This window comes from Lynx canadensis, chromosome A1 (assembly GCF_007474595.2).
Source record: "Lynx canadensis isolate LIC74 chromosome A1, mLynCan4.pri.v2, whole genome shotgun sequence".
In the NCBI taxonomy this organism is placed as follows: domain Eukaryota; kingdom Metazoa; phylum Chordata; class Mammalia; order Carnivora; family Felidae; genus Lynx; species Lynx canadensis.
In genome coordinates, this window is record NC_044303.2 from 195,656,385 (window position 1) to 195,667,240 (window position 10,856).

General features: G+C 43.5%; 1 pseudogene; it reads left to right on the forward strand.

The window, feature by feature from the left end:
- The first annotated feature begins 9,724 nt into the window (after positions 1 to 9,724).
- On the forward strand, positions 9,725 to 10,550 carry LOC115523149 (annotated as a pseudogene).
- The last annotated feature ends 306 nt before the right edge of the window (positions 10,551 to 10,856 follow it).

The following is a 10,856-nucleotide window of genomic DNA, read 5'->3' on the forward strand; positions in this document are numbered from 1 at the left end:
CTTTCTCTCTCTGCCCCTTCCCCACTCGCGCTCTGTCTCTCTCTTTCTCTCTCTCTCTCTCTCTCAGAAACAAACATTAAAAAAAATTGCTTAAATTTTTAAAAAAGAATTAAAAAAGAATAGAAACATCAAACTCTTGGGGTTAGTCTCACTGCTTAATGTGAAGAAGTACACATCAGCTCGTTGTACATGTTTGTTATCTTGTCTGACAGTTCTACAACTCTTTTGTTATTTTGTTTAATTTATTATATAAACAACTAGCCCTTGCCTAGGGTCCTCCTAACCAAAGGCAGCATGGGTCACCATGAATGGCCCCAACTTTGGGGTCAAATAGATCTGCCTTAGTGTCTCAATTCTGTCCCTTATTAGCTAAGTGGGGGTGGGGGGGTGGGGGGGAGCGGGAACATGCCTGTGTTTATTTTAAAGCAGAAGTGAAAACACTACCTCATTTCTCTTCCTTAAAATGGAGATGATATTCAGTAGGTGAAACATACTCAAGTATCTGTGCATGTAATAATTTCTTATCAAGGAGCTTATACAAAAGAAGAATGTATGTAAGTCTTTGAATCCAGTTTGTTCCACTTTTATTAAGTCTCAGAACTCGCAGGACAGAGAATTACTCTGGGAACAATTTTGCTCTCAACCAAGGGGTGGGCTGAGGACTTGAGATGTCCTCTTGCCATTCTCTAAAGGACCAAAGGACAAGAACAGATTTTCCATTCCCAGGGCACATATTTTGTTGATGCACTAATAACCCAGGCACTGGAAATTCAGGTCAGGGATTTGGGGGAAAACTGAAGAAACTGCCATCAATCTTTTGGGAACCCAGTGTTAGACTCTAAGCTTTTAAAACAAAAAAGGACCCCTTGCTTCTGAAATTCAGGAGAAAACTGCCTTTAATGAGTGCCGGCAGCCAGGGTCCCAGAAGAGGTTGGAGAGATGATACTGTGTTTTTAACTCGGATTGTTGGCTTTGGCAAGCGGCCGGAGGCCTCACAGGCTCAGCTCTCCAGTCTCACCATCAACTGTCAACTGACTGCTCAAGGGGCACAAACTCTGGGGTCCCTAGAGGACCTGCTCAGCCCTCTTCTGCCTGAGACCTGAGATAGCACCAGGAGGGAAGGACTGAGACAGCCCTTGGCAAGTGCAAGTCACAGACCCAGCCTGGGGATCACCATGGGAGAGGGAGGTGGTGGTAACAGTCACAACCAGGAGAGATGGGCACTTTGCCTGTGCCAGGCTAAATGTACTTTGTGCGTTCCTACACAGCATCCCACTGAGGTAGGTCTGTGCCGTTACCGCCATTTTACAGGTAAGGAAACTGAGGTTCAGAGATGTTAAGTAGTTTCGCCAATGTCACACATTAGTAAGTAGGGGAGCCAGAATTTGAACCCTGGAGCCTACACTCTTAGTCACTGTCACTACTGCCTGTGTGTATAAAATGACTGAAGATCCACCTCCTGAGTGTAAGCTTTGCTCGCAAGAGCATCCCACAGCCAACCATGCTGAAGATCTCTTGAATACTACTGAATGAATAGGGAGGGGGCCTTGAAGCCCAATCCCTCCTAAGATGCTTGGATCTGCTCTGCACTATCCTTGCCAAGTGATCACCCAATACTTGCTTTCATACCCTCAATGACAGATTTTAACTTACATGGTAGCCCTTTCACCTTTGAAGAGAGTTGGCTACAGGAAACCCTACATTGAGCTGAAATGCGTCTCACTGAAATGTCTACCCAACTGGTCTTATTTCTGCCCTTTGAGATGTTGCAGAACAAATTCCACCCTTTATCCCCCTAACAGCCCTCTGGGGTTGAAAACAATTCTGGGGGTGCCTGGGTGGCTCAGTTGGTTGAGTGACTGACTTCAGCTCAGGTCATGATCTCGCGGTCTGTGAGTTCGAGTCCCACGTTGGGCTCTGGGCTGACGGCTCAGAGCCTGGAGCCTGCTTCAGATTCTGTGTCTCCCCCTCTCTCTATCCCTCCCCTGCCCATGCTCTGTGTCTCAATAGTAAATAAATGTGCTCTCTCTCTCTGTTCTCTCTCTGTCTCTCAATAATAAATAAATGTTCATGAAAACAATTCTGGTTCCTTCAGATATTCCACCCTCCTCTCTCCCTACCACGCAGGGGGAAAAAAAATTAAGGCGTTTATTTACTTGTTCACACTCAGTAAACACTGTTTGAATACCGACCACAGATCAAACACTCTGCTATTTATGTGCCGAGGGAACGACGGAGCTTAAGTTCTAAGAGAGAAGATAAAAATACACACAAATGATTACATTACCAGATAGAAAATTATGAAACTGTAAGAATACCTGAAGGAGTGCTGCACGGATCCAGAAGGGAGATCTCTTCCCATTGAGGATGTGAAGATGGCAAAAGGAGATACTGTTGGAGCCTGGTCTTGAAGAATGAGAAATGTTACTGACCATCTGCTGTTGCAAAGAACCGGGTGGCCTGAGGGTCCTGGGCTGGTGTGAGAGAGAAAACATCGGGCCGGGAACGGATCTGCTACACTGCGCCTGTCTCTCTGCCCCTCATTCCAGCCAGAATCTGTAAAATGGAAATAACAGCCACCTGCCCTGACTATCCCCAAGCGGCTATGAGTATCAGGTGCAAGGGTTTTGAAAGAAGACACTAATGAGAGGAAAGTGCTCTGAGTAGGCAAGGAATTAGTAAACCCAATTTTCTCATTTGAAGATTACTCTGACACTTTCACAATTTGGTGAGAGCTGGAAGAATCGGAAGACACATGCTTTGGTGAAAGCCCAAAGGAGGGGCTTCGAATCCAGCACAAGCAGAAGGAGAAGAAAGAAAACTGAAATTCAGAGAGAAGAAATGTGGCCCAAGTGTGAGGCAAGGTAACCAAATAACAGCCTCAGCTCCTCGGTACCATCTCATTACAGAATAATCCTATAAGGCATGATCAAAGAAGGGATCAACAGCTCAAACATATTATCAGCCACCTAAGCCTTGAGAGGAGAAGGCCCACTGAGAGATTAAGACACTTAGGACATGTCTGAGAGGTTTTCCTGCAGTTAGAGCTTCACTAATTGATATCCAAGCCTCGGCACCACTCTGCCTGGCTTGTTATTACCACCACCTGAGAAAGGAGAGCCCGCCCTCACGAAGAGTCAAGGGGCCAAAGCAGAGAGAGAGAGGTGCAATGTGAGATTTTCTGCAAGGATCCATGAGAGGCCCTTTGCCTCTAATCAGGCTACACAGATACACACTTGGGTTGGGTACAAGTTGCAAAGGCACATGGTCAATCAAACATCAAGAGGCATATATTGAGCACTATATAAATCAGGGCTCTTTCAGGTGCAAAGGAAAAAGAAATCCAACTATAACTGGCTTCAAGCACAAAATCAATTAATTGGTCCATTTAACTAAAAAAGCCAGAGGAGATCATGATTTGAGGCTGGCTGGATCAGGCGATCAAGCAATATCACTGGGAAACTGGCTCTCTCCTACTCTTGATTCTGATTTCCTCAGTATTGGCTTCATCCTTTTTGTTTTGTTTTGGCAAGGGGAAGAGAGTGTGGGCTCACCTGTTTACATCCTCAAAGCATTAAGACTAAATAGCTGTGATTGGATAAATTTGGGTCATACGTTTATTCCTGAGCAAGTCCACACTCAGGGGCTGGAGTATATTGAGAATACAGTCCTGCCAGGCCCTCTCACCCCTGGATCTTTGGTTAACCCCACCCAAACTACCTGGACTGACAGTGGTGAGGTAAGGGGTATTGATATTCCTCAAGGAAAATCTAGGTGCTGTTACCAGAACAATGACAAATGGATGCCGGTTGGGCAAAAGCAAAAGACATCTATTCGTAAAACTCTTCTGGTGGAAATCCAAAAAGGAAATCCACAAAAATGCTGTATTTTTTCATCAAAGAAACCATTCTTTAGTTGAGGGAAAGTTGTCACAGGTAAAATTGATAGAAAACCTAACTGATTATAACAAATAACCTAAAGTGCACACTATAGATCACAAGTCTGAAAAATGACATTAGTGCTATCCTGAGCAAGACGCTTGATCTCTCTGTGCCTTAAACATCATTTCTCTGTAAAATGGGGACAATAATAGACTCTACTTCATAGAGTTATTGTGATAATTTAATAAGAGAGTTCTCAGGAGCATGAAGCACAATGCATGTCACATAGTAAATAAATCTTGTAGGACTTGATTCATTCATTAAATTTTACTATGTGCCAAGAACTACTATAGGTACTGGCAATACAGTGAAGAAGAAAGTTTTTACTATTGTGCTGCTTTAAATGAAATTTTAAAATGAAAAAGTAAATGTATACATGAACAAAAACTTTTAGATAAAGATAAATGCTACAAAGAAAAATAAAACAAAATGGATGATAGGGATGGGAAAGAGGTACCTCAGGGAGAATCGTCACACAAGGCTTTGTTGAAAAGCAGCATTTGAACTGAGATATGAATGACAAAAAGATCTGGGCTCAAAAACAAGTGAAAAAAATTGGTAGCTTGGTGAGATAAGGGGGGGTGTGGCACAAGGTATGGTCACAGAGGGGAGGTCAGGGCTGATCATCTAAGTCTGTGGCGAGGAACTGTATTGCATTCTAAGTACAAAGGGAATTCAGTGCAAAGTCTTAATATTTTAAGTGTTTTTTTTATTTTTATTTTTATTTTTGATAGAGAAAGGAAGAGAGAGAATGAGCAGGAGAGGGGCAGAGAGAAAGGAAGAGAGGATCTGAACAGGGCTCTGTGCTGACAGCAAAGAACTCAATGTGGGGCTTGAACTCACAACCTGTGAGATCATGACCTGAGCTGAAGTCGGATGCCCAACCAACTGAGCCACACAGGTGCCCCTGAAAGTTTAATATTTTAAAGATTACTCTGACTCTTGAAGACAGAGAACAAACTGAAGGTTGATGGGGGCTGAGGGAGAGGGGAAAGTGGGTGATGGGCATTGAGGAGGACACTTGTTGGGATGAGCACTGGGTGTTGTATGGAAGCCAATTTGACAATAAATTATATTAAATAAATGAATTAAATAAATAAATATTTAAAAAATAAAATTAAAAACATTAAGATTACTCTGGCTACTGTGTAAAGAATGGACTATGGGTTGGGTGTAAAAGTAGAAGTGAGAGCTAGAGAAGAAAAAATGCTTGATGGAAGCATAGAAGTAAAAAAGTAACTTTCCCCGAGGAAAGCATAAGGTAAGACAGAGATAAAGAGGGTCCATAAATGAGCTAGCTGAGGGAGACATGAGCATAGTGCAGAGTAGTGGTGAGAACCCTTCAGTGGTTCTCTACTCTCTCCCTACTCCCTCCTTTCTTTACTATGAAGAAGTAATTTGTGCCTGAAAACTATCCCACTGAGAAAAACTATGAAAACTGGGTCAAAAATAAAACTGAATGTTAAGTTGGAGCAACCAAGGTGGCCATGACTTGAAGGGCTGAATCAGTGCCTTCTCCACTCGGGGCATTTTCTGAATCTCACTGCAGAACAAAAAGGCAAAACAAAAAACAGTGGCTTAGCAGTTCCCATGGGGTACAAGGCCCCTCAAAAATAGTTATAGGCAGCCAGAAATTGAAGAGCCACAACCCTAGAGAAAAAGGAACCACAGAAAAGTGAGACCAACATCCCGCAGGCAATTTCTCATCAGTGCATTTGCCAAATTCTCAAATGCAGGTGTAGGTGGTGAGAGTGTAAGAAACCAAGCAAACATAGGGGATAACTTCCTCCAAGAGGTGGAGCTAATTTCCCTCTCCTTAAGTAAAAGCAGGACTTAAAAACACATGGAAAGAACACAGTGTTGGAATGGAAAAATAGTAACTCTGCCATGGAGAAACCTGTCAGACACCACCTAAACTAAATGATCAAGGTCAACATCAACAGTGGTAAGTCAGGGAATATCATGTACCCACTGTTACCACATGACAAGGAGGGCACCTCACCTCCATGATACTCTTTCAAAAACTCATAACCCCAATCTAATCATTAAAAAAAAAAAATTAGACACACTAAAAGTGACTGGCATTCTCCAAAATACCTGACCAGCATTCCATGACTGCTCATGATTAAGGTCATGAAGAACAAGGAAAGACTGAGGATCTGTCACAGTGCAGACGAGACTAAGGAGACGTGACGACTAAATGTCATGTGATGTTCTGGATCGGAGTCCAGAACAGTAAAGGGACAAAAAAGGAAAAAAGGGAGAGAAATTCAAATAAAATTTATAGTTTAACTAATAGTAATATGCTAATATTGCTTCCTTACTTTTGGAAAATATATCATTTTATGTAAAATGTTAACATTGGGGAAAACTAGGTAAAGGGTATTTGGGAACTTTTTTGAAATTCCAAAATAAAACAAAAGTAATGATAGTGATGAGGGTAGTGCTTCAGGGAGGATGATCAGGGAGGGATTCACCACAAAACATAATTTTAAAAGATGGTTTTTGAAAAAGCTGCTAAGAGGTGAAAATACTAAGTAAGGATTTGGGCAGCCCCAGAGATGTGTGAAAACAAAAACTGGAGTTCAGGACCCACCAAAAAGAATGTACTGGCCTTTCAGTTGAGACCTGATGGGCCATGCCGAAGGGGCAAGGCAAATCAGAAATAGACCCCCCTCCTTTGGTGACGGATAGTAACTAGCCCTTTGGTGGTGATTGCTTTATAGTGTATTCTGATGTCAATTACAATGTCGTACACTGAAATTTATACAATGTTACATATAATTTTATGCCCCAAAAAAAGTCACACTGAAAAAAAAGAGGGGGGTAGGAAATAGACACTCCTTACAAAGCCTGAAACAGAGCTTGAAATCATCTCAATACATGGTTGAATCAAGGTGATCTGTCCACACTCTGCCAGCCAGAAGGAAATTTAACCCTTTCTACAAGATAACATGATTCAGAGCCAGTGTAATTTTTCATATACAATTTAAAGTATTTACTGCAAAAAATACCAGGCATGACAGTAAACAGAAATGATCAAAATCCAATTTTTAAATATGAGGCAATAGAAAGATACCCATAGATAGCTCAGATTCTAGAATTATCAGGCAGGAATTTTAAGATAGTTATGATGATTATGTTCCAGAAAATAAATGAAAAGATGGATAATTTCTCCAGGGACCTGCAATCTATTTTTTAAAGAAAAAAGGAGTGAAAATGCTAGCCTGGAAATTAAAACAATTGAAATTAATTCAGTATGTAAGTGTAAAACCAGATTAAACTCAGTAGAAGAGATGATTATTGAAAAGAGTAGAAAATGGGGCGCCTGGGTGGCGCAGTCGGTTGGGCGTCCGACTTCAGCCAGGTCACGATCTCGCGGTCCGGGAGTTCGAGCCCCGCGTCAGGCTCTGGGCTGATGGCTCGGAGCCTGGAGCCTGCTTCCGATTCTGTGTCTCCCTCTCTCTCTGCCCCTCCCCCGTTCATGCTCTGTCTCTCTCTGTCCCAAAAATAAATAAACGTTGAAAAAAAAAATTAAAAAAAAAAAAAAAAAGAAACGAGTAGAAAAGATCCAGATAGATGCAGAGAAAGGGGTGGGGGGAGAATAGAAAATGCAGAAATAGGTATAAGTGACATAGAAACATCATGAAAAGGTCTTAGCATATGGATAATTGGGATTCTAGATGGAGAAGAGAAAATGAAGGAGCGATAATGGAGAAAATACTGACGACTGATGAAATACATCAAGACACAAATTCGAGGGAGAGTGGGACAGAGGACACGAAGAGTTCTGTAAGTCTGAGCAGGATATTCACAAAGAAAACCGAGTCTCACCAGCCACTGTGGACTGCTTGGGTGGAGGCCGCAGTGGGCAAGAGGCACAGTCCACAGTCCGGGTATTGCCAGGACCAGGCAGAGGGTGGCACAGGATGGACCGGGAAGAGAACCTGGCCATATGTCTGCTTCCCTCTGAGTGTGTACTCCAGGAAGGAAAATCCCATCAACAGTGTTTGAAGGAAGGGCACTCCAAGCTTTGAAATATTCATTCCTTGCATGTAAAATATCAATGTTGGATGGCAGATCAAGATTCAGAGGAAGAAAAGTTTATTGATACTATTGTGTTTTACCAAGGTGAAAACAACAGAGAATTTTCTCTGGTCATTAAAACAGAGAACCAAAATGGAAAACCTATTTTCTACTAATACCTCTTTAGTTGAACCAGTTTCTTCCTCCATGGAACACTGGAGAAAATGGATGAGTTCTGTTTTTTGATACATATAAAGTAAATGATTCTCTTACTCCAAGTTATTTTTAGAAGAAACACTTAATTGAGCAATTATGGGCTGGGAGCAGAATAAATGTGTTTTGAGAATTGTTCTAAAAGCAAAAAGAATGGAAAGATTGTTATTTTCAAACTTGACTCTTCAAGCAAATCACACAATTTGTACATCTTTTGTGAATGGTATGAAGGTGGCTAATGGGACTGGTATAATCCATAACACAGAGCTCAATGAGAAAATGTCTATCAGGAAAGTTCAGCTTACAACTTCATTCAATCTTTCCTATTTAGTTTTAAAATAGTGTTGGATGGGGGCGCCTGGGTGGCGCAGTCGGTTAAGCGTCCGACTTCAGCCAGGTCACGATCTCGCGGTCCGGGAGTTTGAGCCCCGCGTCAGGCTCTGGGCTGATGGCTCAGAGCCTGGAGCCTGTTTCCGATTCTGTGTCTCCCTCTCTCTCTGCCCCTCCCCCGTTCATGCTCTGTCTCTCTCTGTCCCAAAAATAAATAAACGTTGAAAAAAAAAAATTTTTTTTTAAAATAAAAAAAAAATAGTGTTGGATGGGGATGAAAGGCACAACACAGAGAATGTGGTTAATGACATTGTAAGTGTTGTATGGTGACTGATGGTCGCTACACTTGTGAGCACAGCATAACATATGGACTTGTCGACTCACTGTGTTTTACACTTCAAACCAATGTAACATTGTGTGTCAACTATACTTCAATAATATATATATTGAACACACACACACACACGCAAAAAAATAATAATTCCTTAAATTGTGTTTGACTCTTTGGGGAAAAAAATCAAGCAAACATTCATAGGCACATGATATAAATGGATAAAACCAAAGTCTGTAAAATATTAAAAACTACAGGAAAAAAAATCCATTGCCTTTAAATGACAAAAACTAAGGCCTATAGCTGACTTTTCAAAGATATTATACTAGACAGAAAAGAATAGAGTGATATAATTAACAGTACACTTCCAAATACCTCTAAGGATCAAAATCTAAAGCAGGGAAGATACTAGAAAGTATTTTGAACTGAATAATAATGAAACCATAACTTGTGGGATGCATCTCAACTAAAGCTCAGGAGAAAAGACAAAGTCTTAAATATATATTAGAAAATAAGAAGGAGGGGCGCCTGGGTGGCTCCGTCAGTTAAGTGTCTGACTTCGGCTCAGGTCATGATCTCACGGTGCGTGAGTTCCAGCCCCGCATCAGGCTCTGTGCTGACAGCTCAGAGCCTGGAGCCTATTTTGGATTCTGTGTCTCCCTCTCTCTCTCTGCCCCTCTCCCGCTCGCACTGTCTCTGTCTCTCTCAAAAATAAATAAAACATTGAAAATTTTTAAATAAAAAAAAAAAAGAAAAGAAGAGGGTTAAAAGTCAATGAAGCATCCATTTCAAGAAGCCAGAAGAGGGCCAAGCTGGGGCAAGCAGAAGCTGCGTCCAGACATCGGGACTGCACTGATACCTATTCCAGAAAGCTGGGCCTGGGCACCTGACCCCCAGGAGCAGCCGCTGGCCCCTCAGGATCTCTGGCCTTGGCCCCGTGAGCCATCCCAGGCCTGGGCGAGGGTCCTGGCAGGCTAGCGCTGCTCTCCACTGGGACCCAAGAAATGGCATCCGAGCAATGCCCAGGTCCTCCCAGGCAGGAGTGTGAAGAGACTGCCCCATCTGCTACTTCGGAGGAGTAGGTAGCCTGGGACACCGAGGAGGTTTTCCGCAGCTATGTTTTTCACCATTAGCAGCAGGAGCAGGAGGCTGAGGGGGCAGCTGTGCCTACTGACCCAGAAATGGTCACCTTGCCCCTAGAACCTAGCAGCACCATGGGGCAGGTGGGTCGGCAACTCACCATCACTGGGGACAACAACAACCAGCGCTACGATTCAGAGTTCCAGGCCATGCTGCAGCGCCTGCAACCCACAGCAGAGAACGCCTATGATCTTTTCACCAAGATTGCCTCGAGTTGATTTGAGAGCAGCATCAACTGGGGCCGAGTGGTGGCTCTCCTGGGCTTTGGCTACCGCCTGGCCCTCGACATCTACCAGCACGGCCTGACTGGCTTTCTGGGCCGGGTGACCAAACTGGTGGTTGACGTCATGCTGCGTCACTGCATTGCCGGGTGGACTGCACAGAGGGGCAGCTGGGTGGCAGCCCTGAACTTGGGAAATGGCCCCATCCTGAACGTGCTGATAGTTCTGTCTGTGGTTCTGTTGGGCCACTTCGTGGTATGAAGATTCTTCAAATCATGACTCCCAGAGGGGCCCTTTGGGGTCCTAGCTGAGACCCTTGCCTGGGCTTCAGCCAAGCCTTCTCCCATCACCTCCCCCCTCCCTTACAGGGGTCCCCCTCAAGAATACAGAAGCTTTAGCAAGTGGGCACTCCAGCTTTGGGAGGGCCCTTGCCTGGGGGTCAGTCAGGCTGCCAGGGGTGCCCCAACATTGCATGGTGCTAATGGGCCCCCTCTCTGGGCCCCATCCTGTCAGAGAGGCGATATAGCCTTCTTCCTCAGCTCTCTGGGACACCCTCAGCCCTATCTATTGGGCACTGGGGAGATTCACAACTTGGGGAAGCAAGAGGCTGAGAGTCACTTCTCCCCTCAAAATTTTTAACGGTTATATCTTTAT